The sequence below is a fragment of the Toxorhynchites rutilus genome, chromosome 2, assembly GCF_029784135.1.
Source record: "Toxorhynchites rutilus septentrionalis strain SRP chromosome 2, ASM2978413v1, whole genome shotgun sequence".
NCBI classification, from domain to species: domain Eukaryota; kingdom Metazoa; phylum Arthropoda; class Insecta; order Diptera; family Culicidae; genus Toxorhynchites; species Toxorhynchites rutilus.
This window is the reverse complement of record NC_073745.1, coordinates 244,374,793-244,399,507: the sequence shown is the minus strand read 5'-3', so window position 1 is coordinate 244,399,507 and position 24,715 is coordinate 244,374,793.

Here is a 24,715-nt window from a genome sequence, read left to right as displayed (position 1 = left end):
GGCCGTTTTGTTGGATATTGTTTGTTCACTCCACCAGTGTTTACAACCGAGTGATGATAATTAGTCGTTAGATGGTGCGTATCAGATAAAAGACGCCGAAGTGGAAAGATATATGATGAAAACCGCCCTCTGTGACTCTAGACGAGATGCCTCCTGTGTTATATATGGATGAAATAATGAAAGAAAAAACTCAAAAACTCAAAATCAATGTAATATAAGATAATTATCAATACCGAAAACAATCATCAATTTATCTCATCAGTAAAAACATGTTACATCAATATAGGGAAAACATATTTGAAATGGGACAGGTAATTTTCATTTATAATTTTTACTTTCTGAGTGTTTATTCAACCCAATGCGAATTTAAATTGGACTAACAACACCTAATACTATATGTAAAGCAAATGGGAAATCACTTTTTCGAATATTTTGTTACTTTTCCAACTTTTCTCGCTGTATGAACTTTCCTTGGGTGAAAATGAACACAACTTTACAGCTTAAACAGCTTAAACCGAACGACAAGTTCTCGAGCGGGAACACATCTTGGTTTCTATTTAGGAAAATTGAAGTAAATCGGTTCATATATCGAGGCATTTTTAACACAAATGCTACCATATACAATTTTACACTTACACTTGTGCTAAATTTTTCACAATAATCGATCATATGAAATTTCACGAAGCAACCAACATTAAAGTTCCAAATTCATATCTTATTTGCTAGAATTAATCGTGTCACTCACCTCACTTGCAACATAAAATTGCCCGCAACTTGCATATATGTGCAATGCCGATTTCTCCCGGGCACCTTGGTTTGGATGTCTCTGTTAGGGAACCGCCGCATGTGTCGTCAATTTCGACCAATCAGATGTGGGTACTTCCGTTAGGAGAGGGGTTGAGATTTTTCACTTGTTCGATTGTTAGTTTCATGACATATATTATTTTATTCATCAATCCATCATGAAATGACTGAGCAATACGCGTTTGAAATTGGACAATTTTCACGATGTGCTCGATTTTCGATTTTAAATTTGTACCCCAATATGTTCCCGAAAGACGTAATCCTACGTCAAAATACCCCCGACTTGCATGTATTTGCAAAGCGGATCTCCCCAGGCACATTAATTTTGAAGTCCGTGATAGGAAAACACAGCTCAGTGGCAAAAAAATACCCTCGACTTACGTGTTTTGACAAATCGGATTCCCAGGTACATTGATTTTGAAGTCCGTGTTAGGGAAACACAGCTCGGTGGGAACAAAAATACCCCCGACCTGCGTGTATATTTGCAGAACGGGTTTCCACAGGTACATCGATTTTGAAGTGTGTGTTGGGGAAACCGTAAATCGGGCCAATAAAAACTTGGCAGTTAGGGCGTTTAGATAACACTTGACATTTTACAGTTATTCAATTGTTCATCTCATGAAAAATAACATTTTATTAATTGTGATAGACGCGAAGAAATATTTCCTATCGATTGATGCAAACATCTTTCCGATCTGTTAAGAAATGTTCGAGTTATAAGCATTCAAAATACGGGTAGGGTTAGCACACAAATCGACAGGAAAAATGTATGGGAAGGAAGTTCTTCCAGTTTTCATGAATTGAAACCGTTCAGAGATTAGCGAATTGTAATGTATAGCATATCAAACAAAACTTAGAGAATTTCCGATTCGATTGGTATGCAAATCATGAGAATTCGTTCACAGTGGAAATAGTTATTAACGTTAACTTTATTCCATAAAAACGTGACCTGTTTTCTGATTTGGCACCCTTCCTGAAAAACGTAGTTCTACGTCAAAAGACCATTTGCATTTGAAAACACATGGAAAATTAAACACTTGGAATACATCTAAGCAGAATTGAATTTATTTTCACGATGCTAAACTTCCAAAGATTGGAAATTGAATAAATGTATGGCCATTGCTAGAAGAAGATTTGTATGTCATTTTATCTTCGTTCGCATTCGTAGTTTAATACTATGCCGTATGTTTAATGCTAATAAATGCTATGCCGTTGTTTGTAAATGTGACATGTACCACATATTGCATGATAAGTATAGAGTTGATTGAATAGGTGAAATGATTGAAAATTTGTGAGTGAAACTGCTCTTTGGGATACATGCTCTTCGATCGCAACAATGTTAACTGGTGAGTCATAAAAACGTGTAAACACGTTTGATACACGTTTGATATAAATATATATATATATATATATATATATATATATATATATATATATATATATATATATATATATAAACTAAAAAACTAAAGACTAAAGAAACCAATTTTTGGCAAACATTCCTTCGTGCATTCACCTTGATGTAATAATGTCCAAGCATCCGAAAGACACGCTCTCGGAGAGAGAATAAAACAGGAAGTGGGTTATATCTATGGTATAACCGCAAGGGTGATGTAGGACTATCGTTGATTTAGAGATCATTTGTTTGAAGTTGAATCTGAATTCATTCTCAATGAATGAATATTTGGGGAACTTCGAAAACGAGAGCGTTACGTTGTAGGCACAAGGTTTTATGCATCCAATATTGGATACGGAAATATCCTACTGATGGGGAAGAATAATCTTCAGAAGCTATCCTGTTAATTGCGATTGATTGAAAAATCACAAAACCAAATGTATTTGGTCACAGTGTTACATGGATAGAAAACATTCAAATAAACTCTTTCACATGAATGTATTTTTAAATTCCCAGAGGAACTGGCAGATTATATTCAGTAACGATTAGATATTTCCACATTTTCCTCGATACTGGAAGTCCACCAGTGGTTTATGCTAACTCGATAACCACCTGTTAATAGCACTTGATTAAAACATATTTGGTCACAGTGTTACATGGATAGAAAATATTCAAATAAACTCTTTCACATGAAATTTAAAAATTCCTAGAGGAACTGGCAGCTTATTTTCCGGATCTTTCTCGATGCTGAATGGCATCCAAACGGAAAGAATTCCGTGCGTGTATGTATGTGTGCAGCGGCTGCTTCGATGGTCACCTTCTCTTCTCCTGAAGGATCGGCTTATCTGTGCTCCTCACAGTTTCAAACAAACTGCTTGCGTTTCAGGGCAGATCTCGATCCTTCGCCGTCCTCAGCAACGATGTTGTCTTGTCGATGTCCTCACGAAAAATGAATGCGTCTCACCACCAGAATATCGCTTAAGTATGCTTTTTGTGCGTAATTGAATCGAGAGAAGGCGTGGTTTACGATGACAATTTGGAAGGCAAACTAGAGGGGAATGAACTCTCTGAGTTCGGAACTTTCGGCGACTGAGCAATAATCGATTGCGGGCGCATACAATATTGGATACGGAAATATCCTACTGATGGGGAAGAATAATCTTCAGAAGCTATTCTGTTAATTGCGCTTGATTGAAAAATCATAAAACCAAATGTATTTGGTCACAGTGTTACATGGATAGAAAACATTAAAATAAACTCTTTCACATGAATGTAATTTTAAATTCCCAGAGGAACTGGCAGATTATTTTCAGTAACGATTGGATATTTCCACATTTTCCTCGATACTGGAAGCCCATCAGTGGTTAATGCTAACTCGATAACCACCTGTTAATAGCACTTGATTAAAACATATTTGGTCACAGTGTTACATGGATAGAAAACCTTCAAATAAACTCTTTCACATGAATGTATTTTTAAATTCCTAGAGGAAATGGCAGATTATTTTCCGGATCTTTCTCGATGCTGAATGGCATCCAAACGGAAAGAATTCCGCGCGTGTATGTGTGTGTGTGTAGCGGCTGCTTCGAGATCTTCCCGGGGAACCGTTTGTGGCATCACTCTCCTCCTGATGGATTCTCTTCTGGCCTAAGGTGCACAAACAGGCTCTTGGTGACACCGTTCATCCGCGCTTATGATAAATGAAGAGCTTCACCACAACAGCGACAACATGCTCCAATCGCTGTTCAATTAGAACTGAGTGGATTTCCGAGCGGCGCTCGCTTATATACCGATTGGTGATTTCAATAGCCTGTTTTGAAAGCAAATTTAAGACTATTGAAACAAGTTTTTGGATCAGAAAGTAACAAGTATAGAACGCGTAGACATTTTATCTTTCGAATGAAGTGTTTATCATACCATTTCGTTCAGTTGTTTAAGAGCTATTAACACTCAAAATCTCGGTCTCCGGCGTAACGCTTTCGTTTTCGAAACTTTGATTTTACACCCCGGTATAGAAATGAAAGACGTAGTCCTACGTCAAAAAGTGCTGCTTGGCTTCTGTCGAGTTGTTCAGAAAAAAGCCAATCAAAGCTGCTTCTGAGGTGACTCAAATGGTGCATTCAGCGCTACCAAGTAAGCTCACTCATACAGAAACTTCAGCCATAAAATCAGTAACACCCCGATCCAGTTCGATGCTAAAAGCATCCCAAGACGAAATTATCACCACTACATGCTCTCATTCTGATGAATCCCGGATCCCTCGTAGCACCAATTATCGGTATAGACTAAAGGGTGGAATGATCAAAATTTGGTCGAAGATAAATGCGTGTAGTTATGTTAAATATTTTATTGAAAAAATCATGTAATTTTTGACGTGGGACTACGTCTAACCGGAATATATGGGGGGTAAAATGAAAACATAAACACTGAACATGCAGGAAAAAATGCAAGATTTCGAATGCTTATAACTCGAACATTTCTTATTGGATCGGAAAGATGTTTGCATCAATTAACAGGGAATATTTCTACGCATCTACCGCAATTAATAAAATGTTATTTTTCATTAGATAAATAATTGAATAACTGTAAAATGTTAAGCGTTATCTAAACGCCCTAACTGCCTCGTTTTGATTGGCCCGATTTACGGTTTCCCCAACACAGACTTCAAAACCAAGCAGCGTTGGGGAAATCGGAATTGAAAATACATGAAAGTAGGGGGACTTTTGTTCTCTCCGAAATATGTTCCCTAACACAGACTTCAAAACCAAGCAGCGTTGGCGAAATCGACATTGCAAATACATGAAAGTAGGGGCAGCTTTTGTTCCCACCGAAATGCGTTTCCCTAACGCAGACTTCAAGTCCAAGGAGCGCGGGAAAGTTAGCATTGCAAATACATGCAATTCGGGGGCATTTTTGTTCCGACTGAAATGTGTTTCCCTACCACAGACTTCAAATCCATGGAGCGAGGGAAAATTGGCATTGCTAATACATGCAAGTCGAGGGCATTTTGTTCCGACTAAAATATGTTTCCCCAACACAGGCTTCAGAAACAAGGTGTCCAGGGAAATTGGGATTGCAAATTCATGCAGGTCGGGAGTATTTTTGTTCCGACTGAAATCTGATTACCTATAAAGACTTCTAAACCAAGGTGTCTGGGGAAATCGCCATTGCAAATACATGCAAACTGCAATCAATACATACAAATGGTTACTAAGCTAAGATAGTCCCACGTCAACCTTGCGGTTATATCATAGATATAACCCACCCATTTTTTTTTTTAAGTTAAATCAATTCTATACACATAAAAAAAAAGATGGGTCTGGGCCTAGGGGCACGGACGGGATTTTGACAGAGGACTGTGATTGTGTGTAGTAATTGCATTTGAATTGAGTTTTTTCATTGTGCAAAATCTGTATTTTTTTTTCTTTTTTGATACATCAAATGGAGAGACGATGACATGGAATAAAGTTGGTTCGCTCATTCCAAAAGGTGTTTTAAGTGTTGATCCCTATTCAATAGGAAGTTTTTGCTGCAGTGAAAATATCGCATTTGAGTGTTGAGCAGGGGGCATGATCAGCGCACAGAAAAAGGCGTGGGTTGTGTTTGTGTGTAAACACGTAAACTATAGTGGTAGTGGTACTATATGACACTATAGGGCGCTTGCTGCGTTCATATGGAACAGTAATCTGGTTGTATCGCTGCGCCCTGTGTTTGGTTCAGGTCGGAAGATTTGGTTTCTCCTCCATAGGTGTTTATGTGTTCGTGCGTTTGATGTTCAGAGATGCCAGATGATTTTTTTTAAATATTAATCGTTTTGCAAACAGGAAATCTGTAAATGTCTTCACTTATTTTGTAATATATTAACAGTAAGTTTTCGATGTGAGATGCGTCACGATGTACCATTTCTTGTATTTCGGTGGTTGCTTGATGGTGTGATGCAGTATGGAGCATTTTTGTGGTTTATGAGGAAACTTCGAAAATGTTCTGCATTGTGTTACATTGCCGGGCGTCCACCGCCGAATGGAGGGAGGCGATGTGTCGTGACGTGCTTCATTCTGGGAACTTACTGTAAAGACAGATCGTTCGTTTTCTTTCGTGTGTTTGTGTATATAAAGGTTTTAGAAACTCCTGTTATTAACGAAATGAATACATTAACCCACAGATAGTCCTTTTAGTTCAGGTGAACTAGCTTAGTTTCAGTATTGTATCATTCGCTGGTATGGGAGTTCGGGAATGAATGATCTGCTGTGTAATTCGCGAAAACGAGTTCCATAGTGAGTCTATAGGCCATCAAGTAATTTTTCAGTGTGTGGAAGACTCGTGCTCTTTTGTTTCGGTCGTACCTTTAGAATTATCTGATCATGCTCTGTTCTGTATGTGTTATGCGTTTCTCTGAGCGGCTAATGTGGCCCATATGTCGCGCGTGACGAGTGATTTCAGCTAAATTTAACAAATACAGGCATGAGCTCCATTTAGAGATGTTCATGGTTGCCAGTCTTTTTGGTGAGTTAGTATTTTTAATTTGCCTCTATCTTCGAAAAGGCTCATCGTCGGATATAAACATCATTATTTACTTTAGATTTGTTTGCAGGTAAAATGTTTTTCAATTGAGTTCCATCCCATAACGACTTTTATGAAAGTTTGTGAGATATTAGATTCATATTCTTTTGGAGTTCTGTCAATGATTCTAGATCCTTATTCAGACTTCAGTTTCCTAATTCAGTTTTTTATATTGTGTTCCCAAATCTCATATTTCCTTTCGGACGGTCATCGATTTGTGTGTTTACCTGTAGCTATTTATGGTATATGATCATAGATTTTTTTTCAAATTGTCTAAAATTCTCAAAGTACGTGCGATAAATGTTAACAACACAGGCTTTCCTTATCAATAATCTATCTCGCGTGTAATAATCTTCACCGCGTGTTGTGACAAGTAGAATTTTCAGAATTTCATTTCGTCGAGTGGCTGATAATTCGCGTTTACATAATCACATCACTTACCACAGTGAATCCTGATTCTTACCTCCTCCCACTAACAACTATCCCTTCCATGATAATCGCTAAGGAACCACGCTATAGAGGCGACCCTTCTGGCCTTCGGGCGGCGGTTATCATACTAACATTCCTTCCCTTCCCCTGGTGACTGTAAGGACGTGGCCGGCGTCGTTATTGACAATTTAAAGCTCGAATCACCGAAAATTGCACAACGAGAATGATTTGCTAGTCCCAAGCGTCATTCTGTGTGTTCTTTGTGCAATTTGGTTGGTTCAGGTCAATCACGGAGAGCAACTACGAATTGTACAGTCTACCCAAGCTCAAGCTCAAGCTCTTTTTTGATACATCAAATGGATGCCCTGAATGTAACCGTTTCCTGTATGAACTCGTATCTTTTACGGGTTAGATGAGATAACGTGGTAGAATCCGGAACCACATTCTGTTCAAAAACACCATTAAATCCATTTTTTTTTTCAATTTTATTCAATTATTCAGAAGAAGACAAAGAGTCATCATGTATCATTTTTAAACAAAAGTCTAAATAGTTAAGATTTACATAAATATGAACCTAAGTCAAATAAATCTATGACTACAGAAATGTGTTGTAGATGAAAATAGCATTTTCTCTTTCGACGACAGGGAATGGAAAGGAAAAAAGGATGGGCATGTGCATTTGAGGAAGTAAAGCGGGTTTCTTAAAAAGACATATGAGAGGAGCATAATTTTAAGTTCGCGACTACTCAAGCAATCATAATCTGATATGCGTGAGTATATCCTTTCGATTTTCGGAATCAGCAGCTCATTAAATTCATTATTGCATTTTTTACATTACCAAACAAAATGTTCGATATTGTGACATCCTGGACCACAATTACATAAATTGTTAGTAGCAAGGCCTACACGATAAAAACGTGAATTGAGCACGAATTGATTGGGCAACATACAATAAAATAACTGATAAATGCCTATTATCGGAAATGGAGAATAATTCATTATACGCATCAACTCACATTGTGAGTTTACGCCCGAATTCAGGCAAAAAGATTGCTCGTTGCGTCGGGGAGGAAAGCGTGTGGTTACTGCAATCGAAAGAAAACGCACCCATTTTAATCGTCAAATTGTTGTTCATGTTTTAAGCAAAAAAATTGCTGGATAAATTTCCTGTCTAATGATATATAACACAACATATTTCGTAATAACGATTTTGAATCATATGCGTTTGAAAACTCTTAATGAATCCGTACATTTTTCGTAGAGTGACCCCCCTATATAGAAATCAAAGACATAGTCCTATGTCGATATTCTTTTTGGCTTCCGATTTGCCAAATCTCAACAGCCGTGCCTTTCTCCTTTCGCCATTATGTTTTGAATTTTTAAATTGCGCATCTGTATCGTGTGTATTGACACCTCTAGATTATTTTTGAGGTACGTAAAGCGACCCTTAAATGATCAGTAGCATTGACATTATCAGTAATGGCAATACAAGCAAGAATCACTCCATTCGGCATTATCATTATTCTTCAACTCTACACATTTTCATTGTTTGGAGGAATGCAGCAAATCTAACCGTAAAAGAAATAAACACATTTTCGAAATGTAAATTATCAATGAGAAATAATCTTATTGTATCGAATAAACATCCACATCAATAATTTGTAAGGCTTTCTGCAAACAATGAAAAAATCTTGAACGAAACTTGTTCCTAAAAAAGGTTTCCAATTAAAATTTGTACTAATTGATCTGTTCTTATAATGTCTTTCAGCAATGGACGAAGAAGATTCAGAAAAATATGTTATGAGTAACACTTTTGAAAATCTTTTCATTGGTCTATTAACAATTTAAAACTGTATTTTTCCATAGTAATCTCAATGGCTAATGCTTGATTCATTACCATTTAATACTTTTGTAGATATCGACACTGTATCTCACCCGTATGCTTCACCCACTTGTTTGAGCAATAGATGTCGACACTGACCATCGCCATCGCGAATTCTAGAGCAACATGTCAAAAGGGCCTAAATCGAAAATGTAAACAAACTTTTTATTGCATTTTTTGTTCGAGAGCTCAACCATTTATTCATACAATTAAAAAAACTACTATGAATGCAAGAAAAATACCGGAAAACCATTTTGAAAAAACGATCTCACTGATAATGCTTAACTTTTCAGATAGGACCTTTTGATGCAAAAGGATCTAACTTCAAGTAGATTTAATGAAAGGCCCTTTCATTGAATGCATCCGTTTCATACTTTTTGTTTACTGTCAATTTTTTTCCACAGAAGTTCAAAGATAAAGATTATCCAACTAAATCCTGTTACCTAAACTATCACTATGGAGTGCAATCACGGACTCAAAAAGGATTACAGATTTCGTTGGGTAGACATATTTTCAATTCATGTTTATAAATACGCTGAATATGCTTTGTTTTCAGAAGCGGACGAGGTTATCCTCAATGAAGAGCCGGTGTGAAGATAAAAATATTTATATTTGTGTTGTTTGCGAAACTACTGACGTAGCGCAGTATGAAGAAGTGATCACTGGTTTACCAACATCTGGAGATTGTACTCTAAACACAAGTGTCAGAGCGAGTGTATCATTCGCGAATATCCAATCACAAAAACAAGAATATAAGGATCCAACTATTTTATCAGCTCTGGATTTGTCATTGTTCATCGTAGAGGATTTACCGCTTGATTTATCGTGGAAGAGTGGCGAGGCGAACTATCACGACGTCCTACTGGATATAGCATCAACTAATCGTAGCGGCTGTATTGTTTAGATCGTATCTGCCGCAAATTTGAGGGACGCATCATTTCGCGTTTTGGTGATGCCAATTGGCCGTCCAGATCATGCGATTTGAACCCGCTAGACTTTTTTTTGTGGGGTTATGCGTGTCTATGCCAACTCTCCGCAAACTCTTGAACATTTAAAAGACAACATTCGTGAAGTTATGACCGAGATACCGCCCCATATGTGCTGAAAAGTCATCGAAAATTACCTGTTCCGGATCAAGGTGTGCGAGGAAGCCCTAGGTGGACATTTGAATGATGTTATATTTCACACATAATGGCATAAACCAAACTTTAATTTCAAATAAAAGTTTCATCGAAATTGGAATTCTAATTCTAAATAAGTGTGTTTTATTTTAATTTACTTTCGGAATTTAAAGTTGGAAAACCCTGTATCTTCGTGTGCACCACTCAATTTAGCTCCCAAAAATAGAAGCATGCCTAGATCGTCTGAATTCCATCTACTCGTTAACAACATTAAGCATGCTTATAATTCAAGACTTCTCACATAGCTGGATATGAATATTAGTACCCATCGGGCAAGCTTCCGATTGGAGAAACCTACAGTACCACTTACTTCACCGGAATCCAGTCTATATTAGGACAAGCATGCCACCACCGTAACAAACCCGTGCGAATGTGTCCAATGTTCAATCATTAAAGTGATTTCGACATGGAGGACAACGAGCACGAAGCATCGCTATTAATAGATGAAGAAAGTGAAGACTATATTGGAAAAGTAGGTGATGCTACGCTTCTGAACGATTTTCCAGTACATGAATATATTGAGGTCTATCGTAATCAATCTGTGATTGGTGATGTAGATAAAGATCATGTCAAAGAATGTGTTACTGATCTAAAGTCATGCAAACAACGCAATCATTCCGCTGGTAATTTATATTCTTCTTCCTTATAAGTTTAAATACTGATAATTATGTTGATTGCACAGGTTCATCCTTCCAACATGCAGCCATCGATGATCCTGGTCTTGACAGCTTGGAAAAATAGAATCTCGCACTTCCTGTCAAACGAACAGCTTTATAACAATATACAATACAATAGAACAATACACTAATTGGTCATATGTCGCAATTTGTTTCTTCATATCAATGCACGCATTCCACTGAGTATTTAACGAGAGTCATTTTCCGTGCATCGTCATTCAAAAAGCATCAAACACGCGTCTAACAGATGTACACAGTTGCAGCGATAAAAATGAAACATCGCGAGAATGACCGTTTCTGAAAAATCGTTTCTCGACTCTCGGTCAAAACTGTCAATAAAGCTAGGAGCTTGTTGCACCAGAACAGAGCCGATACGCACTAGAGCAAATCAGCTCAAGGGGAAACATAAAATATAAAAAGAGCAGAATAAGCGTCCTTTGTGGTTTCGGGCACAGAAAGATTCTGAGAATTTTCCTCAGAGGAAATGAAATACTTATACGCTAGTGACAGCTTACTTACTATGGAAGGATAGAGTTTACTTCGCAAATATTCTTATTTCGCTATCCCCCTTCGTTGTTTCTATTCTAGCGGCTGCATAAGTTGCCCGTTATTAACAGCTCTGTTCGGGAAAGCACACAAATGGACAGAACAAATGTATGGGAAAATGGGAATGCTTCCAATATTCATCAATTTAAACCATATACAGACTATGGGATTGTAATGTATAGCATATAAAACAAATCCTAGAAAATTTCCGATTCGATTGGTATGCAAATCGTTAAAGTCCATCCGCAGCAAAAATTGTTATGACCGTTAACTTTATTTCATAAAAACGTGACCTGTTTTCTGATTTGCCTTAATGTAAGACGTAGTCCTACGTTAAAAAGTATAAACGAGAATAATTTTCTTCGCATCAAATGTGTTGCTCTATGTAATAGAGTAATTTCTATGTAATAGAGTAATATTCTTTGAGCCCACTAACATGATAGAGAGTAAATTATCTCACAAACATAGATTTTAACACAAGATGTCGCACAGTATCCTAGACACCTCGAATGATTGTTTCCCTGCACTACTACAGTAATGGTGAAGTGAATTCAGAAAATCCAGATTTGCACCATTATTGCCCATCATATCAATTTTATCTTCTTTACACGATCATTATTATTGTTATTCTGATGAAGTAATGTAATTTTTCTTAAAGTCTCTCGCATGTATATGAATAAACCAACAACGATCGAGGCTATGCGAGGTAATACTATACGGGTCATTGGTCTAATGTTTACCGACCGAAATGCTCCAAAAAATGGTGAAAATTTCAACCATCTACATGGATCACCTTGAACGTATTTGCGGGAAGCATTCGCATGGCATTGTCCTCAAACAGAAGGAAGATACCAATTTATCGGAAATGGTGACCTGCGACGGTTCATATTGACTTTAATTCAACAGGATGACATTAAAAATGATCGTGTAAGATCAACCAAGTTGAAGTTGATTACGGTTCATCATTATCGAAATAGGGCAGGGGTACGGTCATTTTATCAATAACGGCTGATAAAGTTAGGTGCGCTGAGTTCATTTCAAGACGTCAAAGTGAGGTGTCGACATCTAGAATCGTTTTGAACAAGTGAAGTATGCATAAGTATTTCAGGTTACAAGAGCCATTTTTCAATTGTTAAAAAACCAAAGAAAATAATTGCTAATAGTTTTTTTTCAATTCTCAAAACATACTATTCTAAACATCTTTAACCATTTATGAATGATCATTTTTTAACAATTTTTTAACTATATTTTCTTATATTTTTTTTTTGAAAGCTGAAGTTTTTTTCACAAAACATATATGAATATCAGAAAGGTGTTCTTTTCGTTTTTGAACATGCTTTCAGTTTTCGTGGAATATTCCTCATCTACGTCTACATCTTTGCAACTAGAATACAATTTATGCGCATTTGTGGTATTTTTACGAAGCAGAACGCTTCAATTTAATATATCGATCATCTAAATCGGTTCAGTAGTTCAAAAGTCATGATTTTTTGAAAAAAAGGTCATTTTTGGAAAAAAAAATGGGAAAAATATGTTTTGTTCCATCGATTAATTTTGAAAAATCATAAATCAAGAGCAAAAAACTCTCTGATTTTCGGACATATTATGTAAAAAAGCTCAGTTTTCAAAAAAAAACAATACAGCGCCCTCTATCTTCTCTGAAAAAAAAATATTACACTTATAAAAACAATGAATTTTGTTTTTGTTATTATTGATTGTATTATTACTTCCGGGGGACAGACGGACCTTCCTCAACACCTCGGTTCCTGGTCTGAGCCTCGGGAACCTTTGAGGTTGGGCTCTCAAGGCCTCTTTTATGTGGGCAAGCTCGAGCTTGAGGCCAATCGCTCTCAAGGACGGCTCTTCTGAAAAGCTGATTAAGGCTCGGATTGAGAGTGTAATAAAAAGTGCAGATATAATTTTTTCGTCATTTTATTACCTATCTGATACAAATCTGTGTGGATGTGTGTCGGTGTCTGGTGTGTCTTCCGCTGGAATTCTGGTCGTTCTCCTTACGCTGTTCGCTGGGTATTTCGGGGTTATAAGGGTCCTTTTATAAATCTTTAATTAACGGGTCCTGATTTCATCAGACTCAGGGGCTCACAATATTTTTTTTTAATATATCTAAATATATTTTAAGTTAACTTCCTCTCGTCTAAAACTTTCCACTCAATTTTCAGTGTTCCAACTTTCGGTCCGTGTGATAGTCGATGCTGCCAGCAAATGCATTCTTCTGGCAGTCATTCTTTCATCTACTCTGTGCATTCTCTCTTTTCCTCTTTTGCTTTTCTGTCTCACTTCTCTCAACTTTTCCTTCCTCTACCAATTCACTATTGTTCATTCTATTTCCATCTCTATTTCCGCACGACACTCATTCTCTTCTCCGGCTCTTTAATGTGAGTGTAATAATGGCTTAATCTAATCCCTAACTAATTTTTTTTAAATTTTTTTTATTAAATCGCTTATTTTTACAGGCTCAGTTACATAAGTTTAAAGGAGCCAAACTCCTATCTGTATTGTTTCAAGTATATATAAACATTTTTCATTAATTCTAGTGTTAATGAAATAGAGAACCGATTACTCGCGGTTTGCTCGAGTTTAGAAGGGTGACATTTTTTTCAGGAAAAGGAAGGGATATAAGGATATGTTGACAATGTTCACACTCACATTCATCATACTCAATTCTTAAGCCTGTCTTATATCTAATATGTATTTACATTTCACCTTATTCTATTGTTAGTAAGAAGGGATTTGATTTCTCGCGAAGGAAAAGGAGAATATAAGGATATAAGGACAATCACACACGAAGATCGATAACATTTAGGAAGACATATATTTGGGACATGTAATCAAGGTCTAACCGAGCCAACACATCTCTCACCGGCACATTGGGCTGCCTTCCTCTGGCCCGAAGAGAGTTTTCTAAATTCGATCTGGCAACAAGATACTCCTCGCACGACCAAACAACGTGTTCGATGTCGTGGTAACCTTGGTCACAAGCACAGATATTGCCATCGGCAAAATTAAAACGAAAGAGTAGCGCGTCTAACGAACAGTGATTGGACATGAGTCGAGAGAAGGTGCGAATAAAATCCCGACTCAAGTCCAGACTTTTGAACCATGGTTTGAGGCTAACCTTAGGGATAATCGAGTGGAGCCACCGGCCCAATTCATCTTCGTTCCATTTGCGTTGCCAGTTAACGATGGTATTTTTACGGACTAAAGAATAAAATTCATTGAAGGCGATTTGACGCTGATAAATATCGCCTTCAATTGCACCTACCTTTGCCAATGAGTCAGCCCTCTCATTACCCGGAATTGAGCAATGTGAAGGGACCCAGACAAAGGTAATGACCTAACAGCGTCTGGTTAAAGCACTCAAAATTTCTCGTATTCTCTCAAGGAAGTACGCGAGTGCTTTTCTGGCCTCACAGAATGGATAGCTTCGACAGAGCTAAGACTATCCGTTACAATGTAATAGTGTTCAACAGGTCGTGAGGCGACGCTGTCCAGCGCCCAGTGAATTGCTACCAATTCAGCAATATACACTGAGCAAGGATTCTGAAGACTGTGGGAGGTGCTAAAAATTCGTTGAACACTCCAAATCCTGTGGACTCATTCATAGAGGACCCATCAGTAAAGTACATATTATCACATTTGATACGCCCATACTTTGCATTGAAGATCGTAGGAACGATCCTCGATAGAAGATAATCTGGAATTCCACATTCCTTCATTAACAGATCAAAATGCACAGAGGAATTGTTGTAGTCAGGAAAACAAACACGGTTGGGAATATACGAAGAAGGATCAACCTGCATGGAGATGAATTCATGATATGAAGTCATGAATCCAGAATGAAAATTTAGCCCGATCAGCTGCTCAAAATTTCCGATCACCAATGGGTTCATAACCTTACACCGGATGAGGAACCGAAGAGATAATAAATTGAAGCGATCTTTTAGTGGGAGTACGCCTGCCAAAACCTCGAGACTCATGGTATGCGTTGAGGGCATACATCCCAACGCAATACGGAGACAAAGATTCTGAATTCGCTCGAGTTTAATGAGATGTGTTTTGGCAGCTGATTGAAAACAGAAACTGCCATACTCCATCACTGAGAGAATAGTTGTTCGATACAACATTATAAGATCTTCGGGATGGGCTCCCCACCAGGTGCCGGTAATTGTACGGAGAAAGTTTATTCTTTGTTGACATTTTTTACTCAGATACCTAATATGGGCCCCCCAAGTACATTTGGAGTCGAACCAGACCCCAAGATACTTGAATGACATAGCATGAGTGATCGGTTTACCCAAAAGTTGAAGCTTTGGTTTTGCTGGTCTATACTTCCTAGAAAAAACCATCATCTCTGTTTTCTCCGTGGAGAATTCGATCCCTAGACCAATGGCCCAGGTTGAAAATTTTTTCAAAGTATTCAACTGCAGGTCGGATTCTTTTGATCCTACGACAGACACTACTCCATCATTTGCAAGTTGTCTTAAGCTGCAATTTTGTGTAAGGCAATTGTCGATGTCGCTTACATAGAAGTTGTACAAAAGGGGGCTTAAACAGGAGCCCTGAGCGAGACCCATGTAAGAGACTCGACTCACTGCCGAATCTCCGTGAGAAAAATTCAAATGTTTCTCACAAAGCAAGTTATATAACATATTATTCAATAGAGGCGGTAGACCCCGAGAGTGTAATTTGTCTGACAAAACCTCTATTGAAACAGAATCAAAGGCCCCCTTTATGTCCAAGAATACTGAAGCCATTTGATTTTTTTCGGCGTAAGCCATTTGAATTTCTGAAGAAAGCAACGCAAGACAATCATTCGTCCCCTTGCCCCTGCGGAACCCATATTGTGTATCTGAGAGTAAGCCATTCGTTTCAACCCAACGATCAAGGCGAAACAAGATCACTTCTCCAACAATTTCCGTATACAAGACAGCATTGCTATTGGGCGGTACGAATTGAAGTCGGACGCGGGTTTTCCGGGTTTTTGAATAGCTATAACTCGTACTTGTCTCCAATCATCTGGAACAATATTATGCTCCAGAAACCGATTGAATAAATTCAACAAGCGATGTTTCGCCACATCAGGGAGGTTTTTCAGCAAGTTGAACTTAATTCTATCCGATCCCGGAGCAGAATTGTTACATGAAAGGAGAGCAAGAGAGAATTCTACCATCGAAAACCCGGAATCAAGATCGCACCTATCTTGTGGTATATCTCGAACAATTTTTTGCACAGGAGCGGAATCGGGACAAACCTTCCGCGCAAAATTGAAAATCCATCGATGTGAATATTCTTCGCTTTCATTCGATGAAGAGCGATTTCTCATGTTTCGAGCCACTTTCCATAATTTTTTCATTGACGTTTCTCGTGACAAACCTCCCACGAAAGTTCGTCAATAAGCACGTTTTTTCCCTTTGATCATGTTTTTAAATAGATTTTCAAGGTCCAAATACGTTTGAAAGTTCTCAATGGTTCCACGTTTTCGAAAGCTTTAAATGCGATTTATCCTGATAAAGCTTGGAACATTGGCTATCCCACCATGGATTGGGAGGCCTTCGACGAATAGTGGAGCCTGGGATGGGTTTCGTTTGAGCGCGAACCGCGCTGTCATAGATCAAACGAGAAATGAAGTTATACACCTCCAATGGAGGTAAACCATCTCTGGAATTTATGGCTAGAGCAATCGCGTCCGCATATTTTTTCCAGTCAATGTGTCTTGTGAGGTCATATGCCATGTTTATAGATTCAGAAGAATTCGACCCAATGGTGATGGAAATTTTGATTGGCAAGTGATCACTACCGTTGGGGTCCTGGATTACATTCCACTTGCAATCTAACGATAGTGAATTCGAGCAAAGCGAGAGGTCAAGAGCACTTGGGTTAGCAGGAGGTTTAGGTACACGTGTTGTTTCCCCAGTGTTCAAAACGGTCATATTGAAGCTGTCATATATCAACAATGAACGATTGTCGTCATACTGTTCCCCCCAGGCAGTTCCGTGAGAGTTGAAGTCTCCCAAGATCAATCGTGGCTCAGGAAGGAGTGAGCACATGTCAACAAGTTGTTTGCGGCTAACCGCAGCTCTCGGAGGCCAATACAAGCTGACAATAAAGAGGTCTTTGCCTCTGATGGTTACATGACAAGCAACAGCTTCGATCCCTCCAATAGGTGAAAGTTCAATTCTGAAAAATGAGTGACACTTATTAATCCCCAAAAGTACCCCTCCGTATCTGTCATCGCGGTCCAAGCGTATTATATTAAAATCGTGGAAAGAGAGATCATTTTGAGAAGAGAGCCAGATTTCGGACAGAGCAAAAACATCACAATTGAATTTATGAATTAGAAATTTGAAAGTATCCAATTTAGGGATAAGACTACGACAATTCCACTGTAAAACAGTGATTTCTCCGACCTCTCTATTTAAATTAGACATCAAGAGAGATAATCATTGCAAGGAGGGGTAATCCCTAACTAATGTGTGTAGTATTTTTATGGCATATTTTCCTGCACACTAAATACAAATAGTACAAAAAACGAATAAACAAAGCTAACAGTAACAGTATTTGCCTTTTTTTAATTTACTCGGTTAAAAATAGAGCACGCTGTATTCTTTCATATATTTTTCTTGAAAATTGATGTTCAATGAAATAACATATCCTAAACTCAAAAAGGTGTTTTTTTTCGTTTTTGAGTTACAATTATTCAAAGTTAACCGATGGTTCGAAGAAACAATCTTCCTCCATTTTCCACTACAAAAATTCATAACTTTTGAACTACTGGACCGATTCAGATTATCGACATTTAAAATTGAAGCTGATAAGTTATTTTTCTTTGAAAAAATATTACTTTTACGAGAAATTTGGATTTTCGTTTTTGTAGTTATTGATTGAGTTATGTTTTCATATTTCAATTTAATATCTCGATCATCTAAATCGGTATCGGTATGATTTTTTGTAAAAAGTCATCTTTAGATAAAAGGAGAAACATGATTTTTCGGCCCCCGTTTAACTTTGAAAAATCATATCTCGAAAACGAAAAAAAAGCATCACTAATATCGACATATGTTATTTAACTAATCCTCAGCTTTCAAGAAAAAACATGAAAAAATATAGCGCCCCTTATTCCAAAGCCATGAAAACAATAAAAAACGACTACAATCAATAATCATGAAAATAAAATAATTTTTTTTGCAAGTTCAATACTTTTTTTAATAAAAGGCTCATTGGTGTCAATTTGATATATCAATCATCTAAATCGTTTCAGTGGTTCAAAAGTTATGAATTTTTGGAAAAAGTCATTTTTAGGAAAAAAATGATTTTCGGACCACCCTAAAGTGGAAATGGTCACCCTAATGAACAAAATAAAAAATGCGGGTCTAATGTTCTGCGATAAAGAACGAAAATACCACTTTTGACGAAAATCTGAGAACCACTATATCTGTTGGGCATGAAATGGCTGTATAGATAGTTTAACTTAAAGATAACTCGTCCGACTCAAACCATTGTAGGGAAATGCGATAGGACCTTCAATGCTATTATAATAGCCAAATGAATGCCTAGCTATTTGATACAGTTCAAACCATGAAGGAAAAACATTTGAGCGTTTCAGTAAATGGTATAGGAAATATTATTTTGTCTTCAAACATTCTTATTTCAGAGATGGATCACATCGATTTTATTTTCGTTGGGTTCTAACCACTTGACTTTCAGCTGAACAGATATTATTTGCAATTCAAAGATTTGATATTGCAGTGAATCTGTCCAACTTTGATTCCCTGAATTCATTATCACTATGACTGACAACATGACCTAACGTGTTTGTCATAATTGTCCTTCAACAGCAATCGGTGACATTAACAGCAGTAAATTTCACATCATTCCCACCCAACATGGGCATACTTTAGGTAATTTATCCATCTAAGTTCGCCTGGCATTAACTATTGATCAGCCATGCCACGGAATCAAATCTCAATTTGTCTCAACATTTATTCCTCAATACCTACCCACTCTACATTGTATGCCTCCCCGTCGCCGAGCGACAGCAAGCTATGGTCTCTTGGGGAGGACCTCCGAAGAATCTTATAAACCTCATCCACTGAGCGACTGTGTGTGTGGCACATGGTACTCCTTGCGAAATATCCATCGTGCAGCCAAGCATCATAGTTCACATGAGTCAAAAATGTTTACCACCGGATTTGCCACCGGTTCACACCACAGTCAATAAAGTTAACCAAGTGTTGCCGCATATCAGCACATTCATGAGCCCAGACGAGGTCTGCTTGTGATACAATACATATCGGCCTTTGGAGCCGAAAATGGAGCTTCGCGATCGATCATACGCATGCTGTGTGGTGCCGTACTTTTTCAGGTCGCGCGCAGAATTTGTTCACATGCGTGTGCCGCCAATGGCCAAAACGCCTGGACATGGTCGAGTTCGCAAAGCTCTGCCGCCGAATGCACTGTAATCAAGAATTGGCGCTTGATTGATTGATTGGCCGGTGTGGCATGCATTCGAAAACCGCCTGGGTACCGTTAGATCGAATTTGTAGTTTTGTGTGATATAATCTATTTTTCTATTTTCGGAAATTGCGACTAACTAGGTGCACTGAGTATTTTTTTTTCACTTGTTTATCCATTCCCAAGGATTTCACTTTTCTATTTTGCACTGAAGGAAACAGCACTCTCCAAAAAAACCATTCATCAAATTAATTATTTCTTATTTAATGGTACACATATCAAGGTTATCCTAAGCTACGAACTACCTAAAACATATAGGTCTTCTAATTATTTTTATGAATAGACTTGCAATGTTTCTCTTTCATAGAAATTACTTTTCCAGTGTATGCAACGATTCGCACCCAAATAAATTAAACGGTTTCCATTATTTGCAGCAAGCAGACGTCGGACGCAGTCTGCAAAAAAATACTCTCACACACTTCACATAATCATATACAATCGGTCACCGCCTCCGTCGGCAACGATTTACAACACACCATGCTTGCAGAACCCAACTTCATCAACGGAGAAGGTCAGCCCTGATGCGCTTTTCTAAAGTGTGTGCGAAACAGTTGCCTCTGCCGCTTAGTACGTGAATCTCATCTTTAATTTAACCAGCCTCGCCGAAGAGTTTACAAGCGGACAGCGGAGGCGGACGCCAAAAGCTTTCCACGCCTGAGAAATCGTCGAAAATCAAATTATCACTACCGTTGCAGAAGCCAAATTAGTTTACTGCACCATTAGACTTTTAATGAATTTCGGCAGCAGAGCGTGATTTAGCGGAAAACCGAAATGAGCTGAAAGCTGTTGAGTCGGTGAGAAAGGAAGATGAGCTCGCTGACATGATGTAGCTTTCACATAATGTGGCATACTCCGCTGGAGCGCCATACACAGATATGCTTACATTGTGATTGATGGTTAGATTTCGCAATATTCATTGGACACAAAGTTCGCAAAACTTCTAACAATCTAACGGTATAACAGAATATTTTTTTGCTTTTTATTATCATGTGTAATACCGAAATTATTTTTAACTACCTCTTTTTTCTTTTAACTGTTCATCAAAACGAAATGTATGATTCAAAACGATAAAAAATCTGATAATTCTTCAAAAACATCCAAGTGTTACCTTCATATGAAAAACTATTCGATATTTGACGTGTCTGCAACATCAACTAATGTTGAGAGCTTTTGCATGAAAAGCTCTGTATCATGATCATGAATGGGAAGGCAACCCGCATGGCCAATATGGAAGTTTCAATCTTGTCTAGATAAAATCTGACCCAGAGGATCGTTTACGGACCGTAGAATACTGTAACACTGTAACAGTTTGAAAAAGAAAATAGTAGAAGAGTATGCACCTAGAGATACGGATTAAAGGCGAATGAACTGCAAAATTTAAAGTCTCTCAAAAACAACGAATCGAATCGAAGGTACGGACGGAAACTTGTGGAAGGACTTTGAGGAAAATTGCTTTTGAGTTTTTGCAACTGCTCAGAAATCCGTAAATTCAACTCGTTCAACACTCCAAATGGTGGCCCTAGACAACCGTTTGTTATATGAACTAAACTGAACTTCAAACGGATTGCATGAATTGTAGTGGTAGAAAAAATCCGGAACCATTAATATCTATCTTGCTTAGTAAACTGTTGAGAAAAAATCTGGTAGATATTCCAATATTATCATATAAACTCGACATTCTCTGACTTATTGTATCGATGTACATTAAAACAGCCATTCCATGTCAAACCGATATAAGGGGTCTCAGATTTTCGTGAAAATTGACAGATTTGTTTTGACGTAGGTTTACGTCTTTCGGGAACATATTGGGGTACAAATCGAAAATCGAAAATCGAGCACATCGTGAAAATTGTCCAATTTCAAACGCTTATTGCTCAGCCATTTCATAGTGGATTGATGAAATTTTTGCGTCAATCGATTCCGGTACTTCATAACAATTTTTTATATTGAAGAAAATAATATATGTCATGAAACTAACTATCGAACAATTGGAAAAGTGGAGAAATATTAGAAAAAGTGATTTTCCATATGCTCTACATATAGTAATAGTTGTTGTTAGTCCAATTAAAACTCGCATTGGGTTGAATAAATAGGGGTAGTGGGGGCAAATTGGTCATGGGGGAAAAAGTGGTCACCTGCTTGTTTGATACTAAAACTATTGACTATAGATGCCGTATTGATAATCACCTTATGTTTGAAGCATTTAATGACTTTTGATACACCCTGTACTTCAGTAGAGCTGTCGCAGGTCAAAATATAAATAAAAACAAAAAATGCTCTCTCGATAGCCATTTGGCCGTAGTTCTGTCCGCATGGCATCTAAGGAATTTCTCGTGAAATTTAGTTCATTCAATCTGATATGTTAGACAAATCATCAGTTTGGACGACTGTTCACATATTCTTGGAAAGCTGAACAGATATTTTCTTTAATCTCAGCGATTATTAGCACTCACATTGATGTTTGGGGGTAAAGTGGTCATAGATGAACAACGACTTACAATGTTCTGTTTACTAAAGCTGATATACCTCATCGCATTCTGCTCTTGAAGAAGATCCTTTTGTGGTTTTGACCCTAGGAAAATATGCCACTCCAACTAAACCAAGCCTAATTATGCGGAATGTTATGTGTTTCTTACAACGTTTTTGTATGCATGAGAAAATTTAAATTGGTACTATAGGTGAATAGGCCAAACTTATTTCATACATGCACCTACTGTATCAAATATGATTTGAACAAATTTGGACGAAAAAAACGCATAAATCTATCCCCTTTAGCTTGATATGTAAGAGTGACCACTTTGCCCCCACAAGGTGACCACTTTACCTCCAAGCAATAAAAAAGATCGATTTTTCACCTTTTTTTCTAATGATAAAAATGTACTTTTTGAATTTTTATAATAAAAGCCGTTTACTATCTTCAACAACAATGAGTTGAACTATAATATTCTTCGGGAAACGCGAATTGAAGCGGTACGTGGACACCGGAAATGGGCCTATTCCTTAGGGTGACCACTATACCCCCACTTCCCCTACTTAGAAAGTAAAAACTATAAACGAAAATTATCTATTCCATTTCAAATATGTTTTCTGTATATTAAAGTAACATGTTTTTACTGATGAGAAAAATTGATAATTGTGTTCGGTATTGATAATTATCTTATAATACATTGGTGAGTTTTTTTTGTTCCTTTTGTTCATCCATACATAACACAGTAGGCATCTCGTCTAGGAGGTGGTTTTCATCATATCTCGTTCCACTTCGGTATCTTTTATCTGATACGCACCATCCAACGACTGTTTACCATCCTTGTGTCATCATCACTCGGTAAACACTGGTGTAGTGAACAAACAATACTCAACAACCAAACAAAACGCCCTTTCTCAGAGCCACCAAATCATTATCAAAGAGTTCAACAATGTAGTTCTTCAAACATATCCAAAAACAACAGATAGCCTAACGGAATCCTACGTCAACTATGCTATGGTCGTGTCTCGGACACAACCCTCCTGTGACTTTTTTATCTCAAAATATTAGACCCATATTTTTTTTTATTTGTTTCATAAGGGTTCACATTTCCAGTTTAGGATGCTCAGAAAATTTAATTTTTTCGCCTTCTTAAAAAATGCTGCTTTTGAGAATTCATAAATTTTGAACTTCTGGACCGATTCAGATGATCGATATATCAAATTATAGCTAATTACTTGGTCTTTTTTTGGAAAAATATTACGCTTGCCGAAAATTTGAACTTTTCGTAATTATTGATTGTAATTGTTCTTTGTCATTTTCATAGCTGTGGACTAGTGGGCGCTTTATTTTTTTATATTTTTTCTTGAAGGCTGAGGTTTTTTTACATACTTGGGTGGCACTAACGTTCCCAGTTGAACTTTTGCCTTCTCAATGAGGTATTACTTGCGTTAGGCTGATGTCATATTAGGCGGATTCGCCGCCGCGGATTCCGCGAGTAAAACCGCAGCGGAGGATCCACAGGTATTGTGAATGAGCCATGTCACACAGAGCGGGGCGGTTTTGGAAGCGAATTCAAATCGAGAAAAAAAACCCGTCGCGATATCCGCCGAATGTGACATCAGCCAAATACAGCTAGAGATAGTTGCAATGAACAAGGAATACCATACTAATGATGGAATTCGAAAATTAACCAACGCCTTCGAAATCGAGTAGAGATTTCAACCAGCGTACGAATATGAGTTTGAGTCAATTTTCATACATTAGCACACACATTCCCAATTTTTAGAGAAATGCAAACCATTATTCTGAAAAAAGATAGCATACCTTTTAACTCTCATATGACACTATGACTTTATCTAAATACAATGTTCCGAAAGTTTGTATTCGAAAAAAGGCGAAAAGGGGAAAAGAGATCTGCATGGTGGAGTACGATTACGAGTTTAAATCACTGGATATGGGTAAAACGTTTACCCGAATGGTAAACTGTCTCGAATGAGAAGAAAAAAAAATATTTGAAAAAATAATTAAAATTTTCAATTTATTCATATTGTTGAACATCGCCCGACAGAGAATTTGTCGAAGAAGAAATTATTTTCTGTAAGTTTTGAATTAAGATATTTAAGTTTGTTAAATCCAATCCAAATATTTAGAACAAAAAAAAAAGAAACACTAAAGAATAGCTCTGGTTTAAGAATCAAAAAAGTACAAAATATTTTATACATAAATATTTTTCTGCAACTT